Raw genomic sequence first — 20,463 nt, forward strand, 5'->3', positions numbered from 1 at the left:
ATCTTGTATTTTTAGTGTTTCAATTTTATTTTATAGTACTATTTGGTGCATAGATATTCATAACTTTTCTATCTTCATTTTTGAATTGTGGCTTTTAGCAATTTAAAGTGCCATTTTTCTCATTTAATACTTTTTGGCCTGAATTTTACTTTAATGTCAGATACACAATTCCTGATTCCTTTTTATTCCCATTTGCCGGTGCATCTTTGCCAATGCCTTTATTTTTTGCACTTTTGAGTTACTACGTTATGTGTGTCTCTTGTACACAGCAGAGAGCTGGGTTTCCTTTATGAGCCAATTTGAAAATTATTTTCCTATAGGTGAGTGAAGCCTATTCATATTTACTGCAATGATTATTATGTTGGCTTCTGTCATATTGTTATAATTACTGTGCAGATAGTAGAGCATTCCCTTCTCCCGCAGGTGTGGCAAGTGCTCAGGGCACCCGCCTTTGTCCCCAGGAGGGCTGGAGGTCCCTCACTGTCTACCTAACAGTTTGACATAAAAGCATTAAAAAGCTTTGCTTAGATGGACTATCTGCATCAATGAGTTTAAAAGGGGGAAGTGATATAAATTGATTTGTGCTTTTAAATGATCACTCTGGTTATTGTGAAGAAAGGAAATTGCTGGGAGACATGATTGAAAAGAGGGAAACCAATTAGTAGATTATTACACTTTGTTTAGAAAAAGATAATCGTATCAGAGTGACAGCACTGGTGATTCATTAGGATATAATCTGGCAGAGCATTAATATGAATTATTAATGAATTATTTAGGTAAGTGAGGGAAAGGGAGGAATGGAGGATGACTTCTAGATTTTGTATTTGACCAACTCCCTGAACATTGGGAAAAAATCTAAAGAAATTGGCATTTAATGTTGCAGGAATTGTTGCTGATACACTTTATTGTGGTCTCAAAAGGAGAGAGGAGGAATAAAGAGCATAAAAGGAGACTGGTAGGACATTTCCATTTTCTATTGTTATATTTGGCCAAAACTGATGGTTTAGTTTCATAGTGTTAGGATCAGCAGGCATTCCGTTGATGGCTGAGGAGCAGTTGTCTGAACTGCCACATGCAGCAGCCCGTGCACCTCTGCACAGTAGTGTTGTCAGGGAAGTGTTTTCTGAGAAGTGATATTTAAGATTAGACTTGAAAAATCATAGCCAGTCATATGAAGAACGAGGAGAAGAGCCTTTTTAAAAAACGGGACAGCAACTAAGTTTGGCACATTTGAGGAACAGGAAGAAGGCCAATGTGGTTTGAAAAATACTAAGCAAAGTGCTGAATGGTTTGAGATGAGGTCAGACAGGTGGAAAAGAGCTGGACATTCACACTGTAATGTAAGTCACTAGAAAGTTTCAAACAAGGGAAGACTTAAATGAGAGGGGGCTCTCAGCGTGAGAGAGCATCCCAGGGTGGAGTAATCCTAGCTCCAACAATGCTGCATCTCCCATCAGTTCTGTTGTCCTCTTCCAAGCATCCTTTCCAAAGAATTGTGGCCCACATGAAAATCTTCAACCTCTCATATCATTTTCAAGTCTATAGTCCAAATGAATCACCACAGTGTCTTTTTCTTTTCGTCATTAACCTGACTTATGTCTTATTTCTTTGAGGTCATACTAGAAATTTGCTAGCCAGTAACAGAATTCTTGATAGTATAAGAACTACCTACTTAATTTAGAGTATATAATAATAATGTATTTGTATTGTATTGAATATTATAAAGAGAAATAGCAGTATAGGAAAAATTTAGACAGTCAGGTAAACAAGAGAGAGATGGTAGGCAGCTTCCCACACTATATATGGTAGATATATATGTCTGTATCTAATCAGTCAAATCCCTCAAGTTAGACAAGATGCACTTTGTGCTTTCCTTGCATGTTGAGATACATGTGGTTTGCATTCCTCGTATTATTACTGAAGACTCAAAGGAATGGCAACAGAGCTAAGAGAAAGGCATTTCTGACCTCATTCATGTTTCAGAAACTACAAGCAAGAATTTGGAGTCCTGAAATTTGAATTATATGTATTTTATACTTGTCTAGGTGGATTTAGAATTTTCAGTGCTTATATATATAACTTGCCATATTTCTTATAATTGAAGTTATGAGAACTTCAATTCAATACATCATTAAGATAAAAAGGATGATAGAAGACAGATACTCTTTCTACAGTGAATAACTATTAATGTAGTCCTCAAAATCTATGATTTCTATTTCACATGTGTATAAGCAAACCAAAAAAATTGTCTTAACTATAAAACATATATGCTATTCCTTACCCTCTATCTAGTTAATTTCTATTTATTTTTAAAGATCTAATTCATATGGCACCTTCTCTGAAGGTTTCTCAAATAACATAACAGAAGATGGAAGTAACAATTTTTTTTCAGGTCTGATTCAGGATACCCAGTCAACCAAATATAGTGTTTGTCTTTAAGGACATTTTATTTGTAATGAAGAGAGATATACCAATAAATTCCTATGATGAAATTTTATAGTATCATGATAAATTTATTTGTAAAGTATAGAAGTACAGAAGAGGAAATGGCTGTATGTAGGCATGGGAGTGAAAAGAATGGGTAAAAACGACTTCACAAAAGAAATTACATCTAACAAGACTATGGAGGATAAATAGGAGTTCACCTGATTGAAAAAGGTCTAGACAAAAAGAGGGAGGAATAGTTTCCAGGTTGAGAGAAGAACATATGTAAAGATAGCGTCAAGCAAAAGGCATGGCACTAAGGATACTCTGTTTTTTGTTTTTTTTTTTTTTTTTTTTGCATTCCTAATTCTTTAATCCTTTCTTTTTCACAGGCAACAAATATCTAATTGAGTACCTACCATACTCCATGGACTGTTGTTCTATGAAGCTTAAATTCTAGAGAAGAGGTAGGGTAGGTATATTCTACAAGACAGGCAATAAACCAAATGAACACATTAAATGTATAATATAATAGTTAATGAAAAGTGCCACTGAGAAATATAAAGTAAGAAAGGGGGATGGGAGAAAATAATATTTTAATAAAAATCTGAGAAAGTTTTCCATGCAGAAAACAGAGAACATTTCAGAAGTGGAATCCAGCAAGTGCAAAGGCCCTATAATTGGAGGTCCCCTCATTTATCTGAGGATTAGTGAGGAGGCCAGTATAGTTTCTAATTAATTTTTTATCCTCTTCATGGTTATGATTTAATCATATTCAACTTCTTTCAATTCTTGAGCATGCTTTGCTATTGTACACTATATATTTTTCTCATTTTTTTCCAACTAGGAATGTCATTATGCACCCTTATTTTTCTGGACACTGAAAATTTTTCCTTTAGGAGTCCACCTAAATGTCATCTCTACTTCCTTCTCTTCTCCCAGATATATTAAGGTGGTATTTTCATAACACTCCCTTATAACTCATACTGAGGTAATTAGTTCAGTTTTGAAGATTTTGAATTTGTTATGATTGTAAATCAAATGAGTAGATATATTCACTGGAGAAATAGATGTGTGAGTCTGCAGTGCAGAGTATATCTAAGGTCAGATTTAGAAAAATCATCTTATGGGAGAAAGTTGGAACCAGAAGAATTTGTAATATCATAGAGGAGGAAAGATGAAGTGATAAGAGAATCAAAATCTAGATACACAATTTTTAATAAAATTATCATTGAAAGATAGATTGAAAAAGGGGCTTCGGGGAAGGAGCTTTAGAGTTTTTAGAGAACTAGGAAAAAAACAGGAGAGAACTGAAAGTGATGTGAGGGCTACATGTGAGGATTACAGTAGAAATTTTTCAGTTCTCAGGGTCTCTTACTATAATTATGGGGGAATACAGGGTTAAATGATTTTCTATGACAAAAACTTGAATGTAATAAGGGGAAATCTGTAGAGAAATGGACATTGGAAATACAAGATATATAGACAATAATTGTTTTTTAAAAAAAGCAACAGGAGAATAAGGGTGGAGAAAAAACTATCTTCTTGGTTATAACTGCAATTCGGCAGCCTTCAGTTGGAACAGACATGAAAATTCAGGGAAAATTTGCAAAGTTCCAAGAGCCTAGTAAACTAATATCAAACAATAATTTGTCAATCTGAGTGTATTTCCTTCCAACTATTAAGCCTCCTAGTTTTTCACACCTTCTTTAATGAGCATGTATGATTTATTACATTATGTTGGGTTACCTAGGAAACAAATTCTAAGGTTTGTGTGGTGAAAATTTATCGGAGAAAATATCCACTAAAGGAGTGTCTTCCTTTTTGCCCTTAAGCATAGTTATTATAGCAGTTTTAACATTCCTGCTTGAAATTCTGAAATTCCAATATCTGACTTTTCTATTGAGTATGGAGTATGAATCACATTTTCCTGTTTCTGTTTGTTTGTTTGTTTTTACAGGGTGTGTGTGAAATGGGGAAGGGAAGTAGGTACATCTAGTAATTTTAAATTATGTCCTGGACATTGTGATCATGCATTCTTGATTCTGGGGTGTGTGTGTGTGTGTGTGTGTGTGTGTATGTGTGCATTTTGAAGAGTATTAATATGTTTTGTTTGTTTGTTTTAGAAGACAGTTAACTTGGCTGCACTCAAACTCTAAACTGTCTCCCCTTGGGTGGGCAGCAGCTGAAATCTGCTAAATTCTTGGAACAGTTTCTTATAACTACTGTAACAAATTACCACCACAATGAAACAACAAAAATTTATTCTCTCACTTTAAATAATAAAATGGCCTAAAAACAAAAATTTAGTCTGTCACATCTGGAGACCCAAAAGTCCAAATTAATATCACTGGGCCAACAATAAAGTGTTAGCAGGGCTGAGCATCCTTCAGGAACTCTAGAGGAGAGTCTGTTCATTGCTTCTTCCAGTTTTTGGTGGCTGCTGGGATTCCTTGGCATATGGTTGCATCACTGCAAACTTCAAAGCCAGCATCTTCAAATCTCTCTTGGCTGTGTCTTCATATTACCTTCTGCTCTGTGTAGGAAAATCTCTCTTTGCCTCCTACTTATGAGGGTACATGTGATTGCATTTAGGGCAATCCCAGTTGGATAATCCAGGATAATCTTCCCATCTCAAGAGCTTTAACTTAATCTCTGCATAGACAGTCATATAAGGTAACATTCACAGGTTCCAGGGATTGGGGAGGAGGGCATTAAGTAGCCCACTGCAGTTCTTTCAGCCTTAAGTGGGCTGCTTGGAGTTTGCTCTGTTCTTACATAGTTCAAAAGTCAGTTTAAGATTTGGATAGAGTTTATATTTTGAATTGAGCGTTCTCCCTTTCAGGATGTCTACTTTCTAAGACTGGCCTGTCTTACTTTCTTTCTTCTGTCATCATCCAGAATTCTGTTACCTGTTTATTCAGGACAGAAAGATTGTGCCTTTTTTTGTTATTGTTGTTGTATTTTGAGATCTAGCTGTAATGTTTGAAATCTACCAGAGTCTGTCCTCAAGACCAAAAACTGTATGAAATAGGAACTAACCCCTGCCATTTCCTTTTTCCATGTATATTCACTTCTTCAGTTTCTGCCTGATTTTGGATGTTCTCCAGTGCCCTCAAGTAGGTTTATTTTTGTTTTTCCCAGAGTTTATAGTTTTATTCTCTAGAGTAGAAGGTCCAACAGTAGCTACTCCTCTATTACTGAAAGCTGAACCTCTACATTCTTTTTAAGAGTACATAGGGCATTTATAAGAAATGCAAATTTTGGATTATAAACAAAACCTTAACAAATCACAAAAGTTTGAAATCCTTTTAGAGTATTTTTTCTGGCAGAAAAATTAAACTAAAATTCTAAAGCAAAAAGATAAATAGATAAATCCTAAATGACTATAAAACAGTATACTTTTAAATAATCTGTTAAAAAACAGATTAGAAAATATTTGAACCAAATGATACTAGAACTATGACATATTAAAACTCATTAGATATACTAAAGCACTACCTAGAGAAAATACTGTAGCCTTAAAGACAAATATTTGAAAAGAAAAAGACTGAAATATCAATGACGTATATTTCCATCTCAAGAAGAGAGAAAAGGAATACCAAATCAAAACAAAGTAAAAAGAAAGAAATAACACAGATAAGAGCAGAAATCAATAAAATAGAAAACAAGCATACAGTAGAGGGAAATAACAAAGCCAAATTGATATTTGAAGTGATTAATAAAATTTGCAAACGTTACGGAACACTGACAAGGAAAAAGCCCACAATTTATCAATAAGCAGTAATAAAAATTAGATTATAAATACAAATCAATAGACAGTAAATATAATAAGGGGATATTATGAATAACTTCAGTCTAATACATTTGAAAATTTGGATGAAATGGGCAAATTCCTCTGTTCCTCTCCCCTTGCTCCTCTCAGTCATTTTGCAGGGGCAGGATGTATATTTGGGTAGATGACCTTGGATAAAGGCATTCACACCATATTCTCAGTAAATAGTTTTGAAGATAAGTATTGTTTAATTTTGCCCCTCATTTTATGGCATGGGAAATGGAGGTTTACAGTCCTCTGCCTACCCTCTTAGCTAGTTATTAGTCAAGAAAAAAAAAGGTGCTATGGTTTGAATGTGCTCCCAAAGCTCATGTGTTGGAAACTTAATCCCCAATGCAGCCGTGTTAAGAGTTGGAACCTTTAAGAGGTGATTAGGCCATGAGGGCTCTGCCCTCCTGAATAGATTAATGTCCTTATGGTGGGGGAGAGAGAGGGAGAGAGAGGGTTAGTTATAAAAGAGTAAGTTCTGCCCCCTACCTCCCCTTCCCTTCTCCCTCTGCTATGGGATCATGTAGCAAAAGGCCCTTGCCAGATGCCAGCCCCTTGATCCTGGACTTCCCAGCCTCCAGAACTGTGAGGAAATACTTTTTTTCTTTATAAATTACCCAGTCTCAGGTATTCTGTTATAGCAGCACAAAACAGACTAAGACAAAAGGTCTTCTAATGTCCAGTCCCACGTCCACTCCACATGGTGAAGGTATCTATTATTTCAAAGAGCTATTCAGAAAATAGAATTTTTAGTGTCTATAATGAGAGTTGGTAATAAAGGGAAAGGACGTATTAATTAAGGTTGAGAGTGGGAGTTCGCTAATAATATCTGACTGCTGACTCTCCGTGAATAATAGAGACTAAAGCTACAATTTAACAACTGAATTGAGTATTGGCTTCTCCACATGAGTTCTACCAGTTGAAAGAATTTGGAGGACATATTGGCTACGAATTAAGGAGTAACATGTCCTTTTGTTACATTATACGTTGATTCCTATTCTACAAATGGGCAATATAAAAAAGAAATCAGTTGACTGTATTGTGAAACAATGGAATCTGTGTGAAGGTATCTTTGCACTATTAGCAGGTGGCTTTTTCTGTAAATTTCCCCTTTTGGTGCATAGCAGTCACTGCCCAAACAAAAGGAATTCTAATCTTACTCTTAATCTCCAGAAAGACTGTTGTGTCTCAGCATGAGTAGCAAGTTGCTGTCATTGACTATAGTTCCAGTACTTAGTGTTCAAAAAGTATTTTCTCAGCCTCGCCTCCCCACCACGTGGTTCTGTCTGATTGAGTGTGTGTGTGTGTGTGTGTGTGTGTGTGTATACTTGCGCATGCTCACCGCACTGTCATTCCTTTGCCTGCGTTCCCAATTGGCAATGTAAAAGCTAGGTCAGTGGGCTGATGTGATTTTTGAGATGCTGCAGGCTGGGTTTAGCATGACTCTCTTCAAATCAGAAGTCAGAGCCTTCGTTGCTTTTCTGCTGTGTTAAGAGAAGCTTGAAATTTTAATTGGAAATGTTCCCATTTCCTTACTCTCCCCCTTCTTTGCCACATCGGGCTATGTTAGCAACTGTTCTCCTGGGAAGCTTGGAAGTGAGGAAACAGTGGGTGGAGCAGAGGAGAAAGAAAGGGGATGCATGCTGTGGAAAGCTGTACTGTTGCTGTAGTTTCCTCTCCTCTCACTGAGATTTAATCACTGGTTGGAGGAAATTGGAATGTTTGGAGAAGGAGGGCCAATGCAGGGTGGGAGAAGGAGGGGATGACAGGAGATGCCAGATTAGAGGAATCCAGATTATTGTTTCTGTAATTCCCTCCTTCCTCACTGTAGGGACATAAGTGCCAGAGGCGACCTGCTGAGCTGGCTATCCATTTCCCAACAGCTTTCTTCATACCTCAACATCAGTGCCAGTTACTCTGATCCCAGTCCCATGAGACAGAAACCAAACTTTCAAGCAAATTGAATCTCAGCTCCCGATAAGCTCTGCCTAATTTCTAGTTAAAATGGCATACTTCCATATAGTTTTATAGATGTTGGAAGATGAGTACACCAATCTGGTCAGTCCTGAAAACTTCAAAAGCCTCGGTGGTTACAGGAGGGAAAAGAGCAGGAATTCTGATGGAAGAGATACCGGAAACAGCTGTTGTTTATGTGATGGAAACAAGAAATGAATGAGTAGTCTCAAGATCTGGCATCTAGACGCAGCTTTCCCCCTAACTAGACTCATGAACTTAGGTAAATTACATCCCTCCTTCACAGAATAATGAGTAGAACTTGATTTCTAAAATTCTTCAAACTTTCATATTTTATAAATCGCATAGTCATCAAAAAGTATACATTGGATGTCCTTTATATTCCAAGTATTAGATACACACCTATTTTTTTATTACCTTTGTTACCTTTGTTTTTGAAAGAACACATTTCTGCTTGGCTACTTCAGTTTCCTCAATTGTGAAATGGGGCTGATAATGACTCTCCTACCTACTTAAGAACACAGAGGAGGATTGTATCAAAAGGTGACTTGGAAGTTCTAAAATGCTGTGCATCAGATACCCTTGATATATTTAATATGTATTCCAGGGACAGATGTACAGGTTTTGGTCTCTGAGATAATAACTAAGAAATGGATGCAGCCTGTTTCACCTGAAAATAATGAGGTGCCTGATCCAAGTAGATATTATCCAAATAGTATTCTAGAGTTGTGTGTGCGTGCACATACACCCACGTACAGAGCTGCTGATTAGATCAGCGAGCATACAAAGTAACATTGACTGCTTAAAGAATAAAGAATGTGTTCCATGACAGCGTGTCTATCTTATTCATCACTATAATAGCAATATTTGTTGAAGGAATGAATGAGTTAGGAAATGAAAGAAGGCAGACAGCAGAGATTTCTTTAGTATTCTTTTCATTTCTAATTTCAATCTCTGTGCTACCTTCAATGTTCCCTTTTTTTTTCTTTAATATTCTGCCTTCTCCTCTGCTCAAATCTAGAGGAGGGTGTGCTGGAGCTTCTTTTGACTCAAAATAATCTATGCTTGCAAATCAAAAGATGTTAGTGTTGAAAATACACATTGCCTAAGATATTTTACTATTTTAATTGCTTCCTGAGCCCATCTTTAACAAGTTCAAGGTGTTATTCTTGTTTCATTCGGTAGTGCCTAACATGGGGTGTGGCACAGAATAAGTGCTCAGTAATTCATGAACGATTTGTCCAATGCAATAGAGTAATGGTGTGAGTACCTGAGGTAGAGGTGTGAAACTAATGGGAGTATTATGGGGAACCATCACTCAGGGAGGTTTGAAACTTGCCATTACATTTTTAGTCATTCCCATTCAGTAGGAAGAGGGTTCTGAACACACAAATCATATCTACTGTTCACTGTAAATAATCTTGAGGGCTTCTTCCCACTTTCAAATGTGTTGATTTATGGCACTAGATGAAGACATCCAGATTTTATTTGTGGTCTTTCTATCATGCTCCCTTATTTAAGGAGTCCCTTTGTCCCATAGCTTCCAGATTCCACCCAAGTAAATAAATGGCAGAGATGGCAAACGGACACAAACGTTATTTCACCCTGTCCACTCTACCCAAAAGGCATTTGGGGGCCTTACACATACTTCTCAGAGTTTGAGCACAAAATAAATGATGGACTAATACCTATAGAAAGGTAACAGATTGGTTAATTTTCAGTCTGGTGGCAATTATTTTAAAACTTTTGCCACCAACTGAGTTGCCCAAGCCAAGTCCTTTATGCAATTTCTTTCCTTTACTCTTTCGTGAGATGGTATTATTCTGTACTTTCCCATTAAAGCACTGTTTCTATTAGGGGATGTTTTGGGAATTTTCTGTGCTACAGAATAAGCAGTTCAATCTTTTCCCTACAAACAAAGCAAAAACTGCCATGTTACATTTGGGCAAAAACGGAAACTTGAAACAAAGCCCTCACATCTTTCTATTTTGTGATTTTTTTTTCCCACATATTTTTCTATTTTTTTTAACCAAAGTTCATGTTTCTCTGTCCAGGCACAGCCCCTGATATCTGTGCCTGACAAATCTCCCAGAGCAGATGGTCTCTTCAGGGAATCTCAGGAAAGTGTTGGGTGTCTGGTTATGCCCGGCCCCTCCCTCCCTCTTGGGGCCTCAAATGACAAGTTATCAAACCAATTTCCCTCCTCTTAGGGGCCCTCGATCCAGTAGCAGCAGGTTTTGGTTCCTGGGACTGCAGACACCCTTTGCAGCTGAGGTTTAGCAGCTACCTCAGTCCGCAGTCAGCGCCGGCCCCGGGGTGAGAATGATAGCCCCCCTGTCCAATCAGAGACGCAGGTTTCTCTGCGGTCCCCGCCCCGCTCTCCCTGCCTCCCCAATAACCGCGCTAAAAGGCCGGGCTCCGGCTGTCAAGTAGCGAGGGTGGGCTCCGCCGAGGCGAGGAGGGGCGCCGGGTGGGGAGATGCGCTCCCAGGTGTTTGCAGCAGAAGTGGGAAACCTGTAGGGTATGGTCCAGCTGTGCGGCGCCGAGGCGAGCAGGAGCAGGGAACAGGTAGGTGGCAGGACTTTTCCTTTGCAGATAAAATAAAGAATGCGTTATTTCCATGCTGTTGCGTCCCTTCCCCTTCCCCCAGCCCCGCCCCGCCCTCGTCTCCCCCAAATCTCCTGTGGCCGCTGCAGCTCTCGCCGTGAAGTGCGGCGCGGAAAGCACTGGGGCGGAGGTTGCCGGGGTGCTGGGAATGAAGGGTGCCGGAGGCTGGCGCCCGGGAGCGACGGGCGGGGAAGTGCCCTAGGTGAAGGGACCGAGCCCCGGAGCTGGGTCTTGTCAACTTTCCCCTCCGAGGCTGCAGCCGCCCGCGCCGGCGACTCGCCCAAGGGATGCCAGGTCGGCCCGGCAGGGGAGGGGCCGGGGAGCAGACGTGTCAGCAGCCCCCCGCCCGCAGGGCTTCGTACAGCGCCAAGAGCTCTGCTCCCCACGCCTGTCCGCACCTACTCATCTCTTCCACACCGGGGTCTAGACTCCAGCACATCCCTGAAAAAACCGGGAATGACTGCGGCGAGGGGAAGAAGGGACTTGTCAGTTCCCTGGCCCCTCTGTTAAGATCCAGCTCCCTTCGGGAGTGGGGGGTGGGGAGAAAATCCCCGCAACTCGAAGGGCATTTTCCGGTTAATTCCGTCTCTATTGAGAAGACCCGGGCCCTTCTGCCCATCTGCGGCAGATTAGGGAGGGGAGAGAGCGAAGGCTTTGCCTCTTCTCTCCTAGCTTGGCGTCGTGTTTTGGGGACCACCTGCTCACCTAGTTTCTAAAAGGTAGATTCGGCCTCAGAGATTCCCAGGGAGTCTAGTGATTGCGCCCGGATGGGCTCCCAGTGGCTGCGAGGCAGCCTCCCCGGGTGACCGCATCTGGGTAGTAGGTGTTGGCCCAGTGCCGGTTCCTGATGGAGTCAGATTGTTGGAAGCAGTAGGCAGAATGCAGTAGGCAGGAGAATTGCAGAGAAATCAGACGTTGCATCACTCTTGGGAACTGATGCCACCCTGCTTTGAAAATTCCTGAAAAATTGGGATGATGGGAAGGAGGGTGGGGGCAGAGCTGCAACCTTTTCTCGTTTTTTCATGCCAAAACCAGCATAGACATTTGTACGTGTGTGCTTGTGTGTGCACATCTCCAAGGTGGAGCTATATATAGCTCCTGCATACCCAGCCCGGCTTCCCTGCTGCTGAGCCGGCTGCCTTGGCCTTGGGAAGCAATCTGGAAGCACTGGGTGGGAGGGGCAAAAGGGAATCAAATTCTCCATTGGGGGAAAAGCCAGAGAAGAGGCACTCAGACTGCTGAAACCCTGCAGGAAATGTTTTTGTAACTCACATAAAGATCAATATTTTCAAATATTATTTCGAATACATTCTTAGAGTGCTATCTGATCTTTAGCCATTTCTCTGCATTTTTCAGCTTCACAGGGTACATACATATGAACCTTATCAGCCTGAAGTGTAATATACGTCAAATAAATACCCACCATATCTGGGATATTTTATTAAACTCATCAAAGCATAATGGTTTGCTTATGTCTGTACCTTAGTTATTTGGTAGTAAATTTATTTGGGTGGTAACTTTTAGGTAGCAGCATTTGGGGATCTGGAAATGGATCCAACCACTTTCCAGGATCCAGAACTAAGGAATTGTTAGAACCTTTGAGGGGTAGATTTGATATATGTCTTTGTACAGATTTTGCTTCTGGACCTGATGTTTAAATTTGTGCTTCTGTTGCATATCATATCTATTTGTATCACGTGGATTTTCTTTTATAGATGTCTGTGGATTTATTTTTCCTATTGCCTGGAATTATTTGTTCCTGATGATAACCTTTGCATTTTCACAGATGAGAAAACTAAGATTCAGGGGACACAAGTGATTTTCAAGAGTCCTCCAAAAATTTCAACTCTAATATTCCAACAACCTACTGTGTAGTTATACTGCATAGCAGTTTCCCCTCAAATAGAATACTTTTCAGCTTTCCACAATTTTTGGTCCTGGTAAAATACTCAGTGTTGATACCAGGAACAATATAAGCCAAGGTTATTCAGTTCTAGTGTGACATGTATTGCTACAAAATTTAATTCTGAGTTTTCAGAATACAATTCTAACTTGCTAAGTTATTTTGAAGATGAGTGATTTAATCTACCAAACTAACTATCATGGGTTGTGGGAACTGGGAATTTTGGTTCTGCAACTTCTTGATTATATGATTTGGGGCAAGTTAATTAAACTCTTGATGTTGCAGTTTCCTTGTCTTTAAAAAAGAGTCATAGCACTGAATTTTCAGGTTGCTGTAAGGGTTCAATAAAATGTGTGTATGTTTCCACCATTATGATGGGTTTATAGTGAGTCATTAATAAATAGGGCTACTATTAATTATAACATTACATTGGTATGTATCAGCTAAATAAATTTTTAAAATGTTATCACTCTTCTCTGGAATCTCTAGTAGATTACTTTCATTTAGATACATAATCATATTCAGTCTTATTTTGTTGCTTAATCCTCATTTATGTTTGTATGTCTGATTTGTTTTCTAATTAGACAGAAAGTACTATGCAGAAAAAGACTATAACCTATATTTTTGTATATCCTACCACATTGAACACAGTTCTCAGTAGCCTTAAAGATTCTTGTTCAGGAAGCATTACCATAAGAAATGAGATATATGCTGCAATGATTTGGGGACAATCTATTTATTGACAGAAGGCTATGCATTGGAAAGTACATTTGGAAACTTCCTTTGGTTTCATTAACTTCTCTGTGAAGAGTTATGGTTGACATGAGGTATTTCTATAGCCTTCCACATAATGATTTACTTTTCCAGTAGTGGTTATGACTATGTACTGGTTATTCTATATATTCTCTTGTATCTTATGCCTCTTGAGAACAGCTAGAGACCGAGTTGAAAGGTAGACAATTCATATTTCCCTATTCAAAACATGCCATGTAATTGCCTTATTAAAAAATCAACAAATTGTCCCATTTCCATCCATCCATACATGTAAATCGACCATGGACTGCATTAGATTACAGAACCTGTTCTAAGTCACCAGTGAGCTCCTCCTCTTCAAATTCAAAGTTTGTTTTCTTTTTATGAGTGTATTGCTCATTGTTTTTCCTTTCTGACCTGCCATTTTCCATATTGTTCATCTCCTCCTTGAAATTTTACTCTTTGATACCATAATGCTCTAATGTCATAATTTTTTCCTATTTTTTCTCACCTTCCTTTTTTGTGTCCCTCTTATCTCCTCTTTCTGCTTCTTGCTTCAAGTATATCCCCCAAATTGATGACAATTTATTTTACTGGAAATAAAATTCTCCTTCTGAATTTCATTCCTAATCTCTCCCACATTAGCCAAATCCTACCCTGGTGGCTGAGAACACAGGCTTTGGGAGAAAGCCTACATGTGTTAATATTTATATATCATGGTGCACAGAAATGAACATTGGCAAGTCAGCTGGGGATTATGATAGCCCTTGTATAAGAGGTGTCTTGTGTGTGTTTTTTTAATATTAAGGGAGATAATGTGTGCAAAATGTTCAAAACAGGGCTTGGACCATAGTAATTACTTGTAAATCATAGCTATTAGTGGTGGATATACTGTTTAGAGCAATGATAATGTACATAGTGAAAATTGGTTTTACTTTTTTCCCCATCAATAGGCATGATTCCTAAACTGGCTTTTAGCAATGGATACTAAACTTTATAGGCTTTCTGGTTTGTGGTTAGTTACTTCTTAAAACTTCCTTTCTTCTACCTCCAAGTGTCTCCCATCCATTTAGTAATTAATTTGTACATTTTTATTCTCAACTCTAATTTGTGTCTTTATCTGCTTTCCCCAGTGCCAGTTTCATGTGTTATTGCATGCCTGGATTAGTGTAGTAGGCAATTTATCAAATCTCCCAGTGTATAAATCTCTCTGCTTTAATCTAAGATACCACATATTATTATTGGTATAATGTATTTTAAATTTTCATTGTTGATTCTACTTTACTTTGCAACTTTCACTGTACTTAGTTCAAATCTTAAAGAGCACTGACTTTGGAGCAAGAGAAACTTGGGTTCAACTCCTGACAATAGGACTTATCAGTTGTATGACCTTGGAAATGTAGCAGAAGGAGAATGGGGCATTATTTCACTTTGGTTGTATGAATGACCTATTGTGCAAAATTGCATTGAAATTTATACAAATATCTATTTAATTATAAATCAAAATAAAATTTTTATTATAAGGAAATACAGACCTATTAAAGAAAAATCGGAAATAAAGAAAATTCCACCATACAGAGAGATTCCAGTCTTATTTCTGTGAATATACATGGGTATTTTCAATTTACATATTTGAGTTTATAGTGAATATTATTTTTTGTATTTAGCTTTTTTAACTTAATGCCATGACATAAACATTTATTCATTTCATGTAATATTCTTACTAACCATGTTTTTTATGGCTGTCAATATATAGATAGAGCCCTTGTTTCCAGTTTTTCACAGTTATGAAAATGAACATAAATATACATTAATATTTGCATTTCTCACAACTTCTTTATGATATAGAAGTTATCAGGGCAAAAGTATAAATATTTCTAGCCTCCTAACACTTACTGCCAAATCACTCCTCAAAAAGTTTATGCAGATTTATATTCTACCAGCAGGTATACCCTTTTGGCCATATGCTTATTAAAACTTGGTATAATGGTTTAAAAAATTGTAATCATTTTGATAGTAGAAATTTTGTATGTTGTTATTCTTGTGAGTTGTGCTGTGTCTCTATGATTTTGGATGAGTTCAAGAAATGTGATCATATTTGTTAGCTCTTTGTATTTCTTAATTTGTGAATTTCATTTGACTATCTTGGAGTGTTGGTATTTTCTTCATGTAATAGGAAATCTGTGGTATATAGAAAAAATTTTCCTCACCTTGTTTTTTGCCTTTTTAAAAATGTTTTCTGACATACAGAAATTTATACTTTACTGTAATTTGTAAATCTATTTGTGGTAGTATCTCTTATCGCTTTATGGCTCAGAAAACTTTCTGCCACCTTACAAATAATTGAATGTAAAAACACACATATGAGGGTACTATTGCTGAACTTCTTTCCTCTCTTGAAGTGAAATTTGGCTTATGTATATCATGGGTATGTCCCAGTGTGAAATGCTCCTGGGGACACATAAAATACACTCTCAGTCTATTAAGATACCATTATTCTTTATGCGGCTCTCCCATGAAGTGAATAGTACTTTAATTCTTTCTGAGCTACTGTTGTCCATTTCAAAAGTGCCACAGGGCAACATACACTATGGAAGATATTAATGACCAGGTTACTCAGCCAGAGCAGCTCACATTGTTTGCACAATTATCTGAATGACTCAGGCACTAAATCTGCTTCTCCCAGGATTATCCAGATGGTCTTTAATTCACTGGGTAATTGCTCACCCCTGTAGTTGATTTTGATGGTGTAGACCTGAGTGTGTCATCATTTTTCCTGCACTGTTTTGTTGCTACTCTCTCAATGCTTAGAGTTAGTAGAATTAGTTTCTTTTACAAGGGGCAGGTTGCCTGGTCCCTAAGAGCGTAGGTGTTAAGAGTTAGGCAGAGCTTCACACAAAACCCAGCTCAGCCAGTTACTAGCTGTGTGATTTGAGGCAAGTCATTCAATCTTACAAAGATTTTGTTTTCTGTGTAAGAAACAGAGGTATTCAGAGGTCAGAGTCCCTGTTTCAGTCCCTTCTCTTATAGTCCGCTTCTCCTAAGTACATTGTATAATACAAACTATAACCATAGTTTTCTTTCTAAAATCAATCTTATCATATACCTCCTTTTTTTCTGTAATAAGATGTCTGAAATCCTTTGTGTTGCATCTACAGTCCTTTATTAAATGGTCCCTGATAACTTCTCTAAATTTATTTTCTCATTACCAAAATCTCTTTCATCTCTGGTCTCCCATAATGCCAATCACATTGAACTGTATGGCTTTCCCACAATGAATCACGTTTTCCCTTCTCTCCCAACATGGCCTCCCATGTTCTCTATGTTCTATTCTCTGCCATAAGTAACTGGTTTCCTTGATTGCCTTGTAACTGACCTGTCTAACCTCTTCATGCTTCAGGTCAGGTGCCACCATTTCTAGGAGAACTTTCTGGAGTTTTCTGACTTGAGTTTGGAGCCCTTATTCAATGCTTCCATTACAACCTGTTGATATCCCTACCAGAGCACTTAGCATTACTACATTGTAACTGATTGTTTTCTTGTCTGTTACCCACCACTGCCAGCCCTTAAGGATAGAGACCACACCTTATTCTTCTTGGTGTCCCATGAAAGACCTGACATATAGACCTGATAGTCAATAAATATTTTCTGAAGAAATGAATAAAAGAAAGTTAAGACTAGTTTTTAACATTTCAACAAATGAGGGATTCATATCTTCATCTTGTAAACCAATCAATAAAAACTAGAAGCTATATCCATCTTCACAATATTTCAAAAATTAGCATCTTGGTTTTGCTGATTTATGTAATATAAATAAAAGAGAGTTTTTAAATGATGAATTTTGTAATGAAAAGCCATGCCTAGGACACCAATAATTACAAAATGCTAAATCAGTAGGTGTAATTTAATTCTGCATTTTAGAAGGAAGGATATATAGTTACATGGATAATGTAGATATATAAATTTAGCTGTGTTGGAACTAAATATTGGCAAAATTAATTCCTCTTTACTTTTTTAATAAAAGGTCCTCCATTGGTGTCATCTTTAATAGTTTACAAAGCATGGTCACATGCATGAATTTATTTGATCCTTTGCAACAGTTCTGAAAGTTAGAGTGAAAGGGATAATAATCTCATTTGCACATAAAGAAACAAGGTCAGAGACATAAGTGATTTGCCTAAGATCACAGGTTAGTGGCAAGGGTGGACGAAAAGTAAGGTAGTTTTACTCATAGTTGAGTGTTCCATGTATTATACTTAGCCAAAACATTTCACTGAGGGGTGACTGCCACCATTTTGTTTAAGTTAAGGACAATGATCTTGATATTAATAATCCACTGGAAGTCCTGAGCAATCAGTAAAAAATTGCTGCATTAATACCTATGTATAGTTTTCACTTTGGTTTTTAATAATCTTGGAAGAAACAAGCTGACAGAAGTTTTTGATTTAAACATATTTTAAAGTCTTGTATTTATTTAATTGATCATTTAGACTACATACACACACACACACACACACACACACCATTATTACACTTATACTTTTTTTTTATTTTGGAGCATATATATTTTTATTTTTGGTGACAAGTACAATATTCTTTATCTTATCTTTTTTACTTGACTAATCAAAATATTTTTTCTGGATTTTCTTAATTAAATGGTCAATGTTTAACTGTACTCTTCAGTTTGGTTTAGCATATATTCTGTACAATGTTGGAGAACCAAATGAGTCAAATATATTTTTTAGGAAATAGTGCAAGTGTTGAAAAAGAAACTTATGAAAAATAGGTGGATACTATGCTAGAGCCATGATCTTGCCTAATTTGAAAATTAAAAATACTAAGATATAAGACAGATTTGTCTATTCAACTTGTGCAGATGTCTTCTCTATAATTGTACTTCAGTTATTAACAGTGCCCATTTACTGAGCACTCACTTTGTGTTGGATATTGTTTTAAATGTGTTCCATGTGACATCTCAAAACTTTACAAAACCAGTCAAATGGATATTCTTTAAATTTATTATTCCCATTTTGCATACCAGGAAAATTAGAGATATTAAAAAGCTAATGCTCAGAGAAGCTATAATTCACATTCAGATTTTATCTGACTCCAAAGCCTAAGTTTTTAATCACTGTGTTATTCTGCATCCACCTCCAGTCCCCATGATAGCTGGTTTTAGTATTTTGTGAGTCACGGTTTAAAACTTTGCTATTCTGAGTGACCAAAATCTATCCCTAGACTCCCAAATAAATTTAGTCTTAACACAAGGAATTAAATCATTCTAAATTTGCATATGTTTTATTTCTGATATAAATAAATAAAATGGTCTTTCATTACAGTGATTTGCATGTGCAGTTTCGCAAACATTCATTGGGCCATTACAATGAGCCATTTAAATATTTATTATTAGAATTTTGACCCAAGCGTTAGAAATTTTTATGCTTTTCTGTCCTAATTTTGCTTTCTGACATTGCAAACCACAGACAGTAGTTCTATCATAAGGCCTCTAATCTGATAGTATTTAAATGTCATGGTTACTGAAAGTACAGATTTGCTATCTGCAACAGACAAGATGCCTACTAAGATATTATAAATAATATTATTCCAGTTTGAGACTCAAATTGTTTAATATAATTTTATATCACATAAAACTTTCCCTTGTATATTATTTTTATACATTAAATGCAATATATCTTAATTAAAAATGTTATTAAGTGCCTAATGGATTGATTTACTCTATAGTCCATTGGTCTACATTTATGATTTTGGAAATCATAACAACCCAGATTTTGTAAAAAAAAAAAATGTTATTTTCAAATTTTGGCTTATGCATAAGTTGAATGGTGATGGACCTAAGACATCTACTTTCAATAAAGCATTGACATTACGTATTCCTTTTTTTCTTTTTTGTTTTTAATTGAAGGGTAACAGAAACTCAGGAAAGTACACAGAAAATGTTTGACTCAATGAGCTATAACAAAATATTCATACCTATGAAATCAACCCTCAGTTCAGAATAAAGAACCTTGTCAGCACCCAAAGACCCTTTTCCCAACTCCTCCCAATCACTAACACCTTGCTCTTTCCCAAGGGCAATCACTCTTCTTCTAAGACCATGGAATAGTTTTGCCTGTTTTTGAAATTTGTATAAATGGAACCATGAAGTATGTACTTTTTTGTATCAGGTTTCTTTTATTCAGCATTTTTTGTGATATGTATCAATATTCTTGCAAGTAGTAATAGTTCACTTTACTGTTCTACAGAATTCTACTGTATGGATACGCTGGAACATACATGTTCATTTTGCTGTTGAATATCTGAGAGGTTTCCAGTTTTGTGTTATTACTAAGAGTTCTCCTATGAACATGCATCATTGTCCATGTCTTTTAGTATATGTATATGCATTTTTGTTGGGATAAGCCTAAGATTAAAATTGCGGAGTCGTAAGTTATGCTTAGCTATAATTTTAGTAGAAATTGCTAGTTTTTCCAAAGTGGTTGTGCCAATTTCCAATCCAGCCTGCTGTGTATGAGATTTCCAGTTGTTCATTAGCTTTGCCAACACTTAGTATTTACAGTCTTTTAACTCATACCATTTGGCTGAGTGTAAGTCTGTGTTCAATTACTTTAAAAGTATAAGCCTATTCATATTTTCTTATTATCATTTTTTCTTTTTGGTAAGTTGTATTTTTCTAGGAATTTTTCCATCTGAATTTTCAAATGTATTGGACATTGTTTTTCAAGATAATTTCATTTTATCTTTTTGAATAGCTGTAAGATTGTTAGTGATGACTCTTTGCAATGATTTAAATCTTCCTACTAAGCTATTTATGACACTTTGTATATATTTTAAAAAGATTTTTATGCATACTTTATAGTTTTAAATATACTGTTATTACTACTACCAAAATTGCAACATACTATATGTGATATTCTGCCACTTTTTAAAAATCTTGAGCAACTTTTTATTTCCAAAAGGT

At 36.9% G+C, this 20,463-nt stretch overlaps 1 protein-coding gene across 2 annotated transcripts in view; it reads left to right on the plus strand.

Moving 5' to 3' along the window:
• Positions 1 to 10,634: 10,634 nt before the first annotated feature.
• The window catches only part of CNTN1 (contactin 1), a 342,876-nt gene continuing 333,047 nt past the window's right edge, over positions 10,635 to 20,463 (plus strand). For both annotated transcript variants that reach the window (XM_069489731.1, XM_069489734.1), the window contains exon 1: positions 10,635 to 10,789. The gene's annotated coding sequence lies outside the window, so the exon portion shown is untranslated. The remainder of the gene's footprint in view (positions 10,790 to 20,463) is intronic.

This window comes from Eulemur rufifrons, chromosome 16 (genome assembly GCF_041146395.1).
Source record: "Eulemur rufifrons isolate Redbay chromosome 16, OSU_ERuf_1, whole genome shotgun sequence".
NCBI lineage: Eukaryota > Metazoa > Chordata > Mammalia > Primates > Lemuridae > Eulemur > Eulemur rufifrons.